Raw genomic sequence first — 15,000 nt, 5'->3', positions numbered from 1 at the left:
ACACACACACACACACACACACATCTATTTAAAATCCTATGTCTTTATTTACTCCTTCTGCATCATCACTTTCACTGACCCAATAAATAAGGGTAAAAATAAAGAAATTAATGGATAAAAAGGAGAAAAGGAACATGGAAAGTGAGACGAGAAAGAAATATAAGAAATAATGGATAAATGTGTGTGTGTGTGTGTGTGTGTGTGTGTGTGTGTGTGTGTGTGTGTGTGTGTGTGTGTTAAAGCGGGAAACAGGATTGGGATGTGTGGGGGAGGGAGGGTGAAGGAGAAGTGAGCGGGTAGGGGGTGAAGGTCGGAGGAGGAGGAGGAGGAGGAGGAGGTGGAGGAGGAGGAGGTCGAAGTAAGGGTGTGGCTGAAAGAATAGAGAGGATGTGTAGATTCCCGTTTCACTTGTCTGCACGAAAAGGAGGAGGAGGAGGAGGAGGAGGAAGAAGGGGAGGAGGGATAAGTCAAGGAAGAGGAGGAGAAAGAGGATGAGGAAGAGGAAAAAGAGTTCTGAATCTGTTACTACTACTACTACTACTACTACTACTACTACTACTACTACTACTACTACTATCATATAATCACTAGTCTTCTTTTCTTTTTTTATTATCATTTTATTTGTTATTATTTTCATTATTGTTGTTGTTGATGTTGTTTTCTGTAAGACTAAATTATTGATTGTTAGCCCAAAAGTTTTATTGAGAGAATACAATGAGAAAGAAAATAATAGAAAGCATAGTGACAAAGGAACATTGCAGAGAGAGAGAGAGAGAGAGAGAGAGAGAGAGAGAGAGAGAGAGAGAGAGAGAGAGAGAGAGAGAGAGAGAGAGAGAGAGAGAGAGAAACTGTAGGTGAAACTGGATATTTTTCCTCGGATTTCGCGCGCGCGCATGTGTGTGTGTGTGTGTGTGTGTGTGTGTGTGTGTGTGTTTGTTTGTCTGTACATACGTGTGCATATTTGTACACGCTTCTTCTTGACCTTAGCTCTATCCACTAAACACACACACACACACACACACACACACACACACACACACACACACACACACACACACACACACACACACACACACACACACACACACACACATGGACATTAGGAGTTCTCTTGACCTATTGAATTCAACTCTTATTTTGCTTCAGAGAGAGAGAGAGAGAGAGAGAGAGAGAGAGAGAGAGAGAGAGAGAGAGAGAGAGAGAGAGAGAGAGAGAGACAGAGAGAGATAAATAAAAGCAGGACGGAAGTGACATATTATTATAGGATTACTAGAATAAGAAAAAAAATATATAAATGACAGGATTTATAAGCATTGCCACATCTCAGTAAGTCACACCCGCTTACAATAAAAGTTTAGTATTTATCCTTTCCATTACAGAAGGTTGGATGTCGCGCCAGTAATATATTCCGCCGTGTTCAGCTAACCAGGTGTGTGGAGAGCGGATATTTTCATTTCACTTTGCTTTTATCGTGGGAATAATTGTTAACAGCTGATGGTGAACGCTCTGCCTGCCAATTAAGTCCTTTTGATGTCTGGTTTTTATGTCTGTTTGTCCGTCGGTCTTTCTCTTTCACACACACATACACACACACACACACACACACACACACACACACACACACACACACACACACACACACACACACACACACACACACACACACACACAACACAACACGAGCACTGACAAGACCAATAAGCTTGTAAACTAATATGGAACAGAGGACAGACACGAGACAGGAGGAGGAAGAGGAGGAGGAGGAGGAGGAGGAGGAGGAGGAGGAGGAGGAGAAGGAAGAGAGAGAGGAAGAGGATAACCAGAATGACAAAGACGAGAGGAAAGACAACGAGGACAAATAAGGGAGTGAGAGAAGAGAAGAAGAAGCATTAGGAAGAAGTGAGAGGCGGAGGGAGTTAGGGAGAGAGAAGGAGGAGGAGAAGGAATTGGCAAGGTCTGTCAAGTGAGAAGGAAGGTGTGGATCAGTCTCCTTGTAGTCACAATTACCTGAGAGTGTCACGGTAACGCAGGGGACGCAGTAATAAGATGGGAGAGAGAGAGAGAGAGAGAGAGAGAGAGAGAGAGAGAGAGAGAGAGAGAGAGAGAGAGAGAGAGAGAGAGAGAGAGAGAGAGAATGTGTCTGTGTGTGTGTGTGTGTGTGTGTGTGTGTGTGTGTGTGTGTGCAAGCTAGATAAACAGATGAATAGCAAGGCAGGTAATTAACTGAACGAGAGAGAGAGAGAGAGAGAGAGAGAGAGAGAGAGAGAGAGAGAGAGAGAGAGAGAGAGAGAGAGAGAGAGAGAGAGAGAGAGAGAGAGAGAACAATTAAGTACAACGCTATTTCTATTTTCCTTTTCTTTTTTTCCTACCTAGTATTGCTATTCCTGGAAATGAAGCAAGAAGTAGTTATGGATTGCTAGCTACGTCGACACACACACACACACACACACACACACACACACACACACACACACACACACACAAGCAGGTCCCGTTACTAAGCCAGAGCGGACCGGACATCCAGCCAGACCTTACCTCCAAGGCCGCTCACTCAGCCTAACCCAACACACACATAACGCCTAAAGAACAAACACGCTGGAAAAAGAGAGAGGGGTACTCATGCCTTGTCTCTTTTTTACAGCGTCGTTCACCCTGCCATTGAAGAGGAACCAACCGTGTCGCCGCGTACTAAATGTCAAGGTGCGCCAACCAGCATGTATGTGACGTTTTTGCGAGGCTCTGAGGCTCGTGGGTGGACAGAGCAGGACAGGACACGGGTAATGGTAGAGAGGAGGTTTTGTGAAGGGGTAGCTGTTGAGTACACGAGGACAGGGACGGAGAGAAGGTGATGGTGAAGGTGGTGGAGCTGGTAGTGTTTTGGACAAGGTAATAATAATCGGAGGTGGAGAGGACAGGGTTGGTGTGAGTAAAGAAGGGTTTAGGGAAAGGTATACAGCAGTTTAGTAAGGGCAGAAGCACGGGAGAACGGGATGCAAGGTAGTTGGTGTGAAGCTGGTGGTGTTTAGACAAGGCAATAAGAAGCAAAGATCAGGATAGGACAGGATAGGGAGAGTGTTGCTAGGCCTTGTGAACTAGTGGTTGTGTACATGAGGATAGAGACGAAAGGGTAGGGATGAAAGGAGGTGTTTGGAAAAGATAATAGGTGGAGAAAGTATAGAACTGGTGATAAGTTAAAGGGTCTTTGAGAGATAACAGACTAATTCAGACTAGATGAATCAATAAAAAATGAGAACGATTGAGTGAAGAATGAGGAAAGAAACGAAAGGATAGGGATGAAAGGAGGTGTTTGGGCAAGATAATACGTTCTGAAGATAGAAGATTGGTGATAAGTTAATGACTCTATTTGAGATAACAGATAAATTTAAACTAGAAGAGTGAAGAAATAAGAACGATTGAATGAAGATGAAACAGAGAGAAGAGAGTGAAAAAAAAAATGTGCATTACGTGTCTTTACAATATTATGAGTGTGATTAATTTAAACTAGAAGAATTAAAAAGAATAAGAATGATGGATGGAACTAAGAGAAGAGAGTTAAAAAAAGATGTGCATTACGTGTCACTACAATGTTTTGCAGCTCATTTTTTGGGATTCACGTGCGTTACTGTTTCACTTTCGCCTTCACTCTCTCCCTCACTTCCTCTCCTTCCTCTCCCACTTGGCTCAGAAGGAAACTTTGTAAATATTTAATAGCTTGACTAGGTTAAAGGTAAAGTCTCAGTCACGTGGTAATTCTCTCTCTCTCTCTCTCTCTCTCTCTCTCTCTCTCTCTCTCTCTCTCTCTCTCTTTGCGGTATAACAAAGACGTGTGTTCCTTTCAAAGAACAAACACTTCGCTGACTTTTTCGGTTCCAGACATCGTACGCTTCAAGTCTTTCAGTTTTTATTATTTTTTATTCTTTTTTTTGAGAATACAGTAATTTTCTTGTGCGTGTTGGGGCGAGATGCTGCACTGAGAGTATAACGTTCACGAAAGGAGAAGTTACGTCATATGGTTACGGAAGCGCAAGAGACAGAGATCGATAAAAAGATAAGCAAACACCTTGAAAGCCTAAAGAAGCTCGGCGTGTCCTTGCGTGGCCGTGCGTGACACATCTCCACTGTCTTTTGTCGAAGGTAACCGAACGTGACATCCTGCGGCGGTCAATGTTCAGGGTAAAAAATAGTGACGGTCTGATAACGTCCAATCATCTCTTCACTTCTGTCGCCCTTCCTTTCTTCCTCCCGTGAGACCAACACAGTGATAAGGAAACCACACTTATGAGGAAACGTGACTGAAAACGCGCCAGTGAAGAAACATGAGTCTTTAACTCCTTCAAGAACTCAGATGCACTTTTACCTTAAGTTTTGGGTGTGATTAGACGATTCTATTGACATTAGGAAAGGTATGGAGGTCAGAAGATTAATGGCCACAGTCTTCACTATTTTAATCCTTCACATGGGTTTCAAAAGCTGTATAAAATCATCAAATAGTAAGCAGAATGAATATGGAAACGTGTCATGGTATTGAAGGGGTTATTAATATATCTCCATTATTTATATTTTGTCATTTTCTCTACAATATCCAAGAAGCAGAACTAGAGAGAAAAGATCAATTAAGACAACAAAGGGCTTAATTACAAGGAGACAAGTCTGAAAGAGGCGCTGATGAAGTAATGGCGTTCAATCCCTTTTCATCTCATACTCTTCCCTTTCCCTTACAAGAACTGTAGCCGAGGAAAGCGCTGAAGAAATTAGCTAGCAGTGTTTAAACCCTTACTTTTCCAACACCTCATCTCTTCTATCTACAAACTTCAAAGAGCATAACTTGAGAGTCGTTCACAAGAGGTAGCTTCTTTTTTTATTTTTATTTTTAGAGGGAGACTCTGAAGAAGGTCTAGTGTTACGCAACCGGTCTTGTGTCGAGGTGAGGCAAGGATCTGAGAATGGGAGGGGGAGGGTCTGGGTTGTCCGTTATGCAGGGGGGGGATCTAGCAGGGCAGTCTTATGAGGGAGAGAGAGAGAGAGAGCTGTATTCAGAATCACTTTACTCTCTCACCAAGACTCTTTTTCATAGGCCACAAAGATCATTAGCAGGGTGCTTAAGACAAATTTCACCAGTTAATAATGTAGAAATCATGTTAATCTGTCATTAGAATCACAAAAACACGTGTAAATATCAATGTAGGTTAAACTAGAGCCTTTTGAAACTATCGAAAGTGCAGTCAAAAGAGTTTTACAATATGAACCAGGGAGAGAGAGAGAGAGAGAGAGAGAGTGTGGGGAAAAGAATTATGACAGGTAAGGTAGGGAAACGTAGCCAGACGAGGGCGTATAGAGGAATGGTGAAGGAGAGGCGAGGTAAGGTAAGGAATGCGAGAGTTACTAAGTTTGGAGTGCTGTCAGTGTGGAGGTTGTATGAGTGAGTTCAAGGAAGGGGAGGGTGAGTTACAGGAGGAGGTGGAGGTGGAGGTGGTGGAGGAGGTGGAAAAGAGGGAGGGTTGGTTCCAGTGAAATATGAGGCAGTGGATTGGTGGGTGGAAGATCAGGATTCATTTAAACAAGTTGAGTGACAGGAAATCGAAGTAGATGCGTGCATATTTCAAAACTGTATATCTTAATTACGTAGTCTCTCTCTCTCTCTCTCTCTCTCTCTCTCTCTCTCTGAAACTATTAACATAAAAGGCTTGGCTTGCATTCAGTGGTGTTGTCTGGTAGAAAGTAATGTCGTGAAGCCTTTTTGGGCGTGGAAAGGAAAAAGAAGGCTGTGTAATGCTAATTTTTTACTTTTACCATTCAGCCACGTTATTTTGCTGCCTTCAGGATGGTATACGAGGAGGAGGAGGAGGAGGAGGAACACAAAGAGACGCAGAGAAAGGAAAAAAAATAGTACAAGACCTGTTAATTCTTTGCGATAAACTGCACAACGTATTTTAAACTAAGACATGTACGAGAAGAAAGGAAGGAGAGAAAGAAGGGAAGGAAAATAAATAAAGTGACGATAAGAAAGAGAGACAGTGGAGAGACCAACCATAACGTAACTCCTTAAACCTAAATCCTCCTTTTTTTGCATCGTCCTTCGTTCCCATACATATCCTTCAAAGTTTCAATGTAAAAAAAACCCCTCGGGAAACAGTGAGGTAAGCGATACACATCCTTGAAAACGTAATAAAAAATAAAACGCCCCTTAGAATTCCACCCCTTTAGAGCAATAAATGAAGGTGGGGTGGAATAGCTATCACCTCCGAGCACTTTGGAATTGATGGAGTATACATGTATCAGAAAGCCATGAATATATTTTGCCAAGAACGGAGTGGCATCAAAAACTATTAACCTGTCCTTGAAGGTAATTTACTCTTTAACTGCACGGATGCATAACTGTAAAAGAGAGAGAGAGAGAGAGAGAGAGAGAGAGAGAGAGAGAGAGAGAGAGAGAGAGAGAGAGAGAGAGAGAGAGAGAGAGAGAGAGAGAGAGAGAGAGAGAGAGAGAGAGAGAGAGAGAGAGAGAGAGAGAGAGAGAGAGAGAGAGAGAGAGAGAGAGAGAGAGAGAGAGACAAAGACAGAGACAGACAAACAGACAGACAGACAACAAGAATGCTCGGTAGACAGAAGATAGCGAAAGTATAACACAACGAGTCAGTGATGAAAGAGACCCAACCAGCACGAGACGCCCGTATGGAGAAGCACTCTTTCTGTAGTGTTGCGTCAGGAAGGGCAAAGAACGCGCGCATTTTTACACAGAGTACAGTTGCGGGGGTCACGTGACTGGGAAATCGGGGGCAGAAAGAATGTGGTTAGGGGAAGAAATGAAGAGGAGCATTGCTTGATAACTGCCTTCACTTCACCCTCCTTCCTCTGTCCGACCTCTGACCCTCTCTCTCTCTCTCTCTCTCTCTCTCTCTCTCTCTCTCTCTCTCTCTCTCTTTCTCTTTCTCTCATCCAAGACTACGGTTCATCATTAAAGTTACTTCCTCGATAACACAGCAGGAAACAATGTCTTTAAGTGTTGTTTGCCTCTGTCTGTGTGTCTGCTGACGAGTGAGGGAGGTAGAAATAAACGTGATAATGAAATACGTGATTGAGGGAGTGGAGTTAGTGGGTGGATGATGATGATATGGTGGTGATGGTGGTGGTTATGTTAATGATTTCACTGCCATTCATAATCAGTGTCAAGAGAGAGAGAGAGAGAGAGAGAGAGAGAGAGAGAGAGAGAGAGAGAGAGAGAGAGAGAGAGAGTGCGTGAGTGACACAAGGTACAAGCAGTGGTTAGGAGAGCTTGTAAGGTCACCGCGATCACTGATGAAGCTTAATAAGGCAGAGAGAGACAGAGACAGAGAGTAGGATTATTATCGCATACTAACCTTTGCTAAGACCCCAGACACACACACACACACACACACACACACACACACACACACACACACACACACACACACACACAGGTAGGTGATTAACTCAATAAACACAAATCACTTTTCTCTCTCTCCCTCACCCCACGACCCCCGCCACTCCAGCCTTCGCTCTCTTTACCTTACGTACACATCGTACCAAGAAGGCCATCGTCATAAGACTTCATATAGTCGTCTTATGATGTGAAAAAAAAAAACAATAAGGACGTATGTGAGTTCTTTTCTTCCTTCTTAGTTTCGTTTTTCTTTTTCTTGGTTAGGTTAGGTTAGGTTAGGATAGGTTAGGTTAGGTTAGGTTAGGATAGGATAGGTTAGGGTTTGTTGTCTGTTTGTCTTTTCCTTTCACATTTAAACTGCTCATTCTTCTTGTTTTTCTTCTTCTTCTTCTTCTTCTTTTTCTTTTTCTTCTTCTTCCTGTAGTCGTCTTATTATTCCCTTTGTTGTTTATTTGCTTTCTACTCTCAAACCTCAAATCCTCTTCTTTTTTTCTTGTTTTTTGTCTTGTTTGATTTTTTTTTATTTCCTTTTTTCCTCTCTTTTTTTTCTTTGTGCGAGCAGGTTAAGTTAGGCTAGGTTAGATTAGATTAAGTGAGTTTTTTTCTTCCTTCCTACTTTTCTTTCCTTTCCAGGTTAGGTTGGATTAGGTTGTCTATTTCCCTTCTACACTCACACCTCAACTCTTGTTTTTCTTCATCTTCCTCCTCTTGTTCTTCTCCTTCTGCTGTAGGTGAGACCCGCCCTTTTACGAGTCGTGCAAAAGCTTAACCTTCAGTGACTTTCGTGATGATCTTACGACCTTAAACGAATGAGAACTTCCTTGTAAACTTGCTACTTCAGACCTCATGCCACTCTCCCTTCTTCCTCCGCCTGTCTGTCTGTCTGTCTGTCTGTATCTACCTCATTCTCTCTTCGCTTCCCCATCCATCGTACTCCTTCCTTCCTCACTTTCTGTCTTCCTCCCTTTCACTTTCCGGCTCCCTCCACCGAAATCACCGCCTCGCCCGCTTGCCTTGAGTCTGCGTGTGTGTGTGTGTGTATGTGTGTGTGTGAACCATGTAGAGTCAAGGTTCGGGTTGGCCGCCTCTGTTACTCCAGGAGGTAAAATGTCGCTCCTCATCGCTGCCACAGGAGGCGAGGTAAAGAGTCACGCCTGACCGCCTTCTCTACCTTGCCTCAGCTGTCCCCGCCTCCCCGCCGCCGACTCTGCCACTACCAACGCCACTGACGCCGCCACTGCCGCCGCCCTTGCCTCTTTGATCTTTACAGCGGGTGAAAACAGCAACAGCACAAGCACCTCCATGATTCCTTACGTTGGCTTGCTTTGGTGGGTTATTCTAGAAGAGTAGGAGGAGGAGGAGGAGGAGGAGGAGGAATAGGAAGAAAAAGAAGAATGAAAAAGAATACAAAGAACATTACCAGGTTTTTTTTTCATTCTTATTTGGCATTTTGTGGGAATTGTTTGTGGGAAAGAAGAAAGAAAAGGAGGAGGAAGAGGAAAAAGGGAAAAAAGGAAGAAATTATAAAAAAATAAGAGGAGGAAGAAGAGTATAAGACAATAAATTGCCATTCTTTACCATCATTTCCACCACCACCACCACCACTACTACCACAAACAAAAACAAGACCACCACCACCACCACCACCACCGCCACCACCGCCACCACCATCACTATCAAACATCACCACCATCACCATCAAACATCATCATCATTACCATCACCATCACATTCTTGCTTCACTGTACGCACTCTCTCTCTCTCTCTCTCTCTCTCTCTCTCTCTCTCTCTCTCTCTCTCTTTATCTGTGTTATTCTTTTGTAAAAGCAATTCAATTCTCGTTTTCTTTAGCTTCCAAGGCCGATAGTGTCAGTGTACAGTGCGTAGGAGTAAGGGGAGAGGGAGAGGGGAGAGGGGAGGGATGGGTGAATTCGTAGGAGGTGGAGGGGAGAGGGAGAGGGAGAGGGAACAGCTGGGTGAATGGGGAGGGGAGAGGAAGAGGGGACGGATGGGTGAATGGGGGAGGGGGAGGGATAAGTGAATGCGTAGAAGGTGGAGGAGAGAGGGAGAGGGAACAGCTGGGTGACTGGGGAGGGGAGAGGAAGAGGGGACGGGTGGGTGAGTGGGGAGTGGTGGAGGTGGAGGGGAGAGGGAGAGGGAGAGAATATTAAGCTGAGATTGGGAGTAAAAAATAAAGTGAGAGTGAAAGGAAGCCACTCACTCACTTGTTTGATGGTATTTCTCTCTCTCTCTCTCTCTCTCTCTCTCTCAGCCATCATTTCCCTTACTTTTTTTCTCTGGTTTCTTGTTTTTTTCCGTCATTTCATTCTCATTTTTTTTTCTCTAGCACTGATACACACACACCTACTCTCTCTCTCTCTCTCTCTCTCTCTCTCTCTCTCTCTCTCTCTCTCTCTCTCTCTCTCTCTCTCTCTCTCTCTCTCTCTCTCATCTCTGCGTGGGTCGATGGTGAAGAGTTGGTCATCACAAAGTTCCCGGGCCAGTCAGCACCTCGGGCGGGGCGCGGCGCTCCCCAGAGAGGCGGTAGAAATACGACAAGGGAATGGATGCCGAATAGATGAAAGAAAGAAGAGGATCGGTATTATATATGAAAATGATAAAAGACGAAGAGAAAACGACGAGAAAAGGGTAAAAGTGGGATAACTCCGTAATTTCACGCGAGATGGAAGGAATTGATAGGTAAGAAATGAGGAAAATTATAGAGAACAGTTAGTAAATTTAAGGGGAAGCAAAAGGATCGGTTTTATATAGAAAATGACAAAAGATGAAGAGGAAACGACGAGAAAAGGGTAGAACTGGGAACACTCCAAAATTTCACAAGAGAAGGAAAAAAAAAACATGTATATAGGAAATGAGAAAAATTATAGGGAACAGTAACTAAATTCGGTACCATGATACGTTTTCATAGTGATGGTGATTTTTATACATCTTCAGAGACTCATGACTCATGACTCATGAGTGAAGACTCTGACTATAAATCTTCTAACCTCCATAGACTCTTCCTAATGTAAGTAATATCGTCTAATTACACTCAAAAACTCGTGGTGAAAATGCATCCTAGTACTGAAAGGGGTTAGTAGGAAAGAAAAGTGGTTGTTTATGTAAAATTGAATATGATCCATAGTTGCGAGAAAGAGAGAGAGAGAGAGAGAGAGAGAGAGAGAGAGAGAGAGAGAGAGAGAGAGAGAGAGAGAGAGAGAGAGAGAGAGAGAGAGATAAAAGAGAATAAAAACTGGGATAAAGAAATATTAATCTGACAACAAAAAAAAAAAGGAACAGAGAATGAAATTGTACAAAGAAAAAAGGTGTTGCCAGTGTAACGAGAAAGGAAATTACATAACACTGAGTTCTGAATGTAAAAAAGAGAAAGTGAATAACGTGGAACCGAATTGTACGAAGAAAACGATATTGTGAATGTAAAAGAGAGAGAGAGAGAGAGAGAGAGAGAGAGAGAGAGAGAGAGAGAGAGAGAGAGAGAGAGAGAGAGAGAGAGAGAGAGAGAATTACATAACAATGAATTCTGAATGTAAAAAGAGAAAGAAAAGCACATAAAACCGAACATGTGCAAAAAAAAAAAAAAACGAAAACAAAAATATCCAGGAAGCAGAAAGCTGGTTTATGACAAAAACACGAATAACCGAAATGAATAAAAACCCGAATTCACCAAAGAACCAAAGAAAAACCAAGACTGTTACATCAAATAAATCGACATAAAAACCACGGAAGCAATGTGAACGTAATTTTCGTGTTTGATAATAAGATGAAAGCAAAATTGAAAGATGAAAAAATAAGAGACTTGAAGACAAAACAGAGTAAAGAATGTATCAAAGCAACAAAGAATGTATCGAGAGAACAAGAAGAATGCTGAGAGTAAATTGACAGTGGAAGAAAAACAGATATTACTAAAAAGAGCAAAAAAATAAAAAAAAAAGGGGAGGAGGTGGAGCGCCAAGAGAATTCAATGTCAGTGATAGAAACAATAAAGAAAACAACTGATACGAAAATATAATGCGAAGAGAACAAAGGAAAGGACAAAAAAACAATGCCTAATGGATAAGAGGACTCCCTAAAGTGCTTGAAAGAACAAAGGACGTGGTAAGAGTTAGGAAGAGTGCCAAAATGAGGAGAGGTGTCGAAAAGAAGAAAAAGAGACAGAAGAAGTGATAAGAATAAGAAAGAGTGCCAAAATGAGGAGAAGTGCCGAAAAGAAGGAAAAAAGGGACACAAGAACAAACTGAGGGCCAATATGGAAATAGATAAATGTGCCAAAACAACAAGAATGCCAAAAAATAACAATTCTTGCTAATTTGAACAAGAAGAGAGCCTAAGATAACAAAAATGACGCTTGATTGAATTAAAAAAACTGCTAAAATAGGAAAGAATCTCAAAGAAACACAGTAGTTCCATAAAAAAGACAAAAAAAAAAAAGATCACGCAACACAAAGAAACACAAACGAAAAGCATGAAACCTCTGCACTTTTCTGATAAAAAAAAAGAATAATAATCTCGCAACACAAAGAAACACAAACGAAAAGCATGAAACCTCTGCACCTTTGTGACATTAGTGGTGAATGTATGTACTAATATTTTCCTTGGCAGCATTTTTTCCCTCACTTTGAAATACCAATACTTGACCTTTTCCCTCCAACGAAATTATAATAAAACTGACTGCCTCCATATTCTCTCCTGTAAACAAGGGAAAGTTGGAGGAAAAATGAGTAACTGGAAGATGATGAGTAAATGCAAGGGAAGAAATGAAATATATAATTGAAAATGAGGAAAAAATGTGACTGTTTTAAATTAACATTCGTGTAAGTAGAAAAAAAAATATGAAAATAAAAAAAGAAGCAAAGGAAACTTGGAGGAAAAATAAGTAATTAGAACATAGTGAGTAAATGAAAAGGGAAGGAATGAAATATAGAAATGAAAATGAGGAAGAGATTTGACAATATTGTAAACTAACATTCGAGAGTTAATAAATAAACCAGTTAAAAAAATAATAAAGTATAAGAATAAGAAAAAAAGAAAAGTCGAATTGATAAACAAACATATCCACACACGCATTAATAAAAAAAATAAATAAATAAACGAGGAAGTGAAAAAGAAAAAAAAAGCAATATAAATAGACACACTGAAACACGCTAATTAAATCTAGATACGTATGAATACAAATTAACTATGGCGTAAGTAAGCATATGTCAACAGATAGATAGACGAATCAATGCATTAAAAAACCCGGTAGTGATGCTGAGGTGGTGGTGAGGTGGTGCTGAAGTAACCCGAGTGTCTCAACTCATTACTTTCACCTGCGCTGCCGCCTCTCATCACACCTGGCTGGGTTATGTGACCTACGCTAAGCTGGCTGGTTGCGTCTACCTCTGCTTACTTGCTTTTTCCCACCCTCTTTCTCCTTCTCTCTCTCTCTCTCTCTCTCTCTCTCTCTCTCTCTCTCTCTCTCTCTCTCTCTCTCTCTCTCTCTCTCTCTCATCTCCTTTCGTCTTCTTGTCTACGTTCTCCACATCTCTTGCTTTTATATTGTTCTCTTTCTTTTTGTTTTCCTTTTTGTCGTCTTTCTGTTCTTTTTATTTTTTTCCCTCATGTCAGTTCGTGTTTCTCTTTCTCTTTTCTCATTAGTGTGTCTCACTTCTCATGGCGTGTCTTTTTTTTTCCTCTTTTCTTTTCTCTCATCACTTCATCTTAAGTTTTTTTCTTCTTTCCTTCCTCTAGTCTTACTTTTCCTCATCTTTCCTCATTTAACCTAACCTAACCTAACCTAACGTAACCTAACCTCTTTCCTCATTTAATTGCTCACCTCTCATCTCACCTGCTCTATTTTCCTTTTTTCTCCTGTCCTCATATCACCTCAAAGTATCGCATCTCATCTCCTCTTACTTCGTGTCTGCGTTCTCCCTCTCTCCCCAACTCTTCTCATCTCTCACTTAGCTACGTGGAAAAACTGGACATCCGCTCGGTAGTGTGGGAATAAGGACACCTCTCAGTACCCACACACCACCACCACCTTCACCACTACCGCTACTAACACCACCAGCACCACCACCACTACTACCACTACTACTACCACCCTCACCACCATTACTACCACCACCATCACTTTGCATGTCAGCACCATAACCTGCCAGCTACCTCCCACACACACACACACGCACACACACACACACACACACACACACACACACACACACACACACACACACACACACACACACACACAGTCTCAGGACAGTCCGGGATACAGACTAGCTCGCCTCGGTAAGATAGAAACAGAACTTACTCTAAGAACTGACTCCCCTTGACTTAGCATTTTATTCCTGCTGGCCACTGGAAGACTTTTGGGCATAATGGCATCAGGAGGAGGAGGAGGAGGAGGAGGAGGAGGAGGAGGAGGAGGAGGAGTGAGAGAAAGAGTAGGAGCGTCTCTTTGCCTCCTCACATCTCGGTAAATGCCAAATTAAAAGGTTAAGATAAAATTTGTTTCTCGTATCCACACCCAGTGACAGGAAAGAGAGAGAGAGAGAGAGAGAGAGAGAGAGAGAGAGAGAGAGAGAGAGAGAGAGAGAGAGAGAGAGAGAGAGAGAGTCGCGTGTTTGCTTACCAAAAGTTTAGACGAAGAGGAAGAGAAGGAAGATCGAAGGAAAAAGGAAGAGGAAGAATTGACCGATTGGGAACAGGAAGAGGGGAAAAAATGTGCTTGGTGAAGGAGAAGAGGAAGAAGAGAAAGAAATGTTAACGAGTGATAATGTTCAGGTCAGTTTCCTTGATGTGTGTGTGTGTGTGTGTGTGTTCATTTGTGGTTCATCAAGATCATAACGTGAACTTTTAAACACACTTACACACACACACACACACACACACACACACACACACACACACACACACACACACACACACACACACACACACACACACACACACACACACACACACACACACACACACACACACACACACACACACACACACACACACACACACACACACACACACACACACACACACACACACACACACACACACACACACACACACACACACACACACACACACACACACACACACCACTTTGCCAAACCTTTATTACGAAACAGAAGAACACGAGTAGTTTGTTGGTGGTCGCTTTGGAAGCCGTGGGGGAATACAATGTTTTTGTCCTCCTCCTCCTCCTCCTCCTCCTCCTCCTCCTATCACTACTACTCTTTCCCTTTCCTGTGCTACTAAGGTACTGCTCTTTCATCTTCTTACTTCTCCTTCTTTTCCTCCTTCTTCTTCTCCTTTTCTTTCTCATTTTCCTCCTCCTCCTCCTCCTCCTCCTCCTCCTCCTCCTATTAATATTGCTCTTACATTATAGGTGGAAGTTCCTGGTAGAAGCTCCACTGAGATTAACGAAAAGAGAGAGAGAGAGAGAGAGAGAGAGAGAGAGAGAGAGAGAGAGAGAGAGAGAACGCGGTAACAGCATACACTCCCAGGCCAGCAGCGAGAGAGTTGGGGGGCGGTGGCATCTGGTGGAAGGGCGTTGGGGGGACGGTGGATGGGGATGCAGGACAGGGCCGGGGAGGGGG

At 42.5% G+C, this 15,000-nt stretch overlaps 2 protein-coding genes across 6 annotated transcripts in view; one reads left to right on the top strand and one right to left on the bottom strand.

Moving 5' to 3' along the window:
* Positions 1-15,000, top strand: part of LOC123516467 (solute carrier family 35 member G1-like) — a 153,644-nt gene that overhangs the window by 35,670 nt on the left and 102,974 nt on the right. The window contains exon 2 of one of the 3 annotated variants that reach the window (XM_045275782.1): positions 2,642-2,700. The exons of the other annotated variants lie outside the window; for them this stretch is intronic. The gene's annotated coding sequence lies outside the window, so the exon portion shown is untranslated. The remainder of the gene's footprint in view (positions 1-2,641; positions 2,701-15,000) is intronic. 3 annotated transcript variants of the gene reach the window in all.
* Positions 1-15,000, bottom strand: part of LOC123516466 (carbohydrate sulfotransferase 1-like) — a 147,701-nt gene that overhangs the window by 43,801 nt on the left and 88,900 nt on the right. The window lies entirely within an intron of this gene.

The sequence above is a fragment of the Portunus trituberculatus genome, chromosome 41, assembly GCF_017591435.1.
Source record: "Portunus trituberculatus isolate SZX2019 chromosome 41, ASM1759143v1, whole genome shotgun sequence".
NCBI lineage: Eukaryota > Metazoa > Arthropoda > Malacostraca > Decapoda > Portunidae > Portunus > Portunus trituberculatus.
The sequence above is the reverse complement of the archived record's forward strand: the minus strand, read 5'-3'. Positions and strand labels throughout refer to the sequence as shown.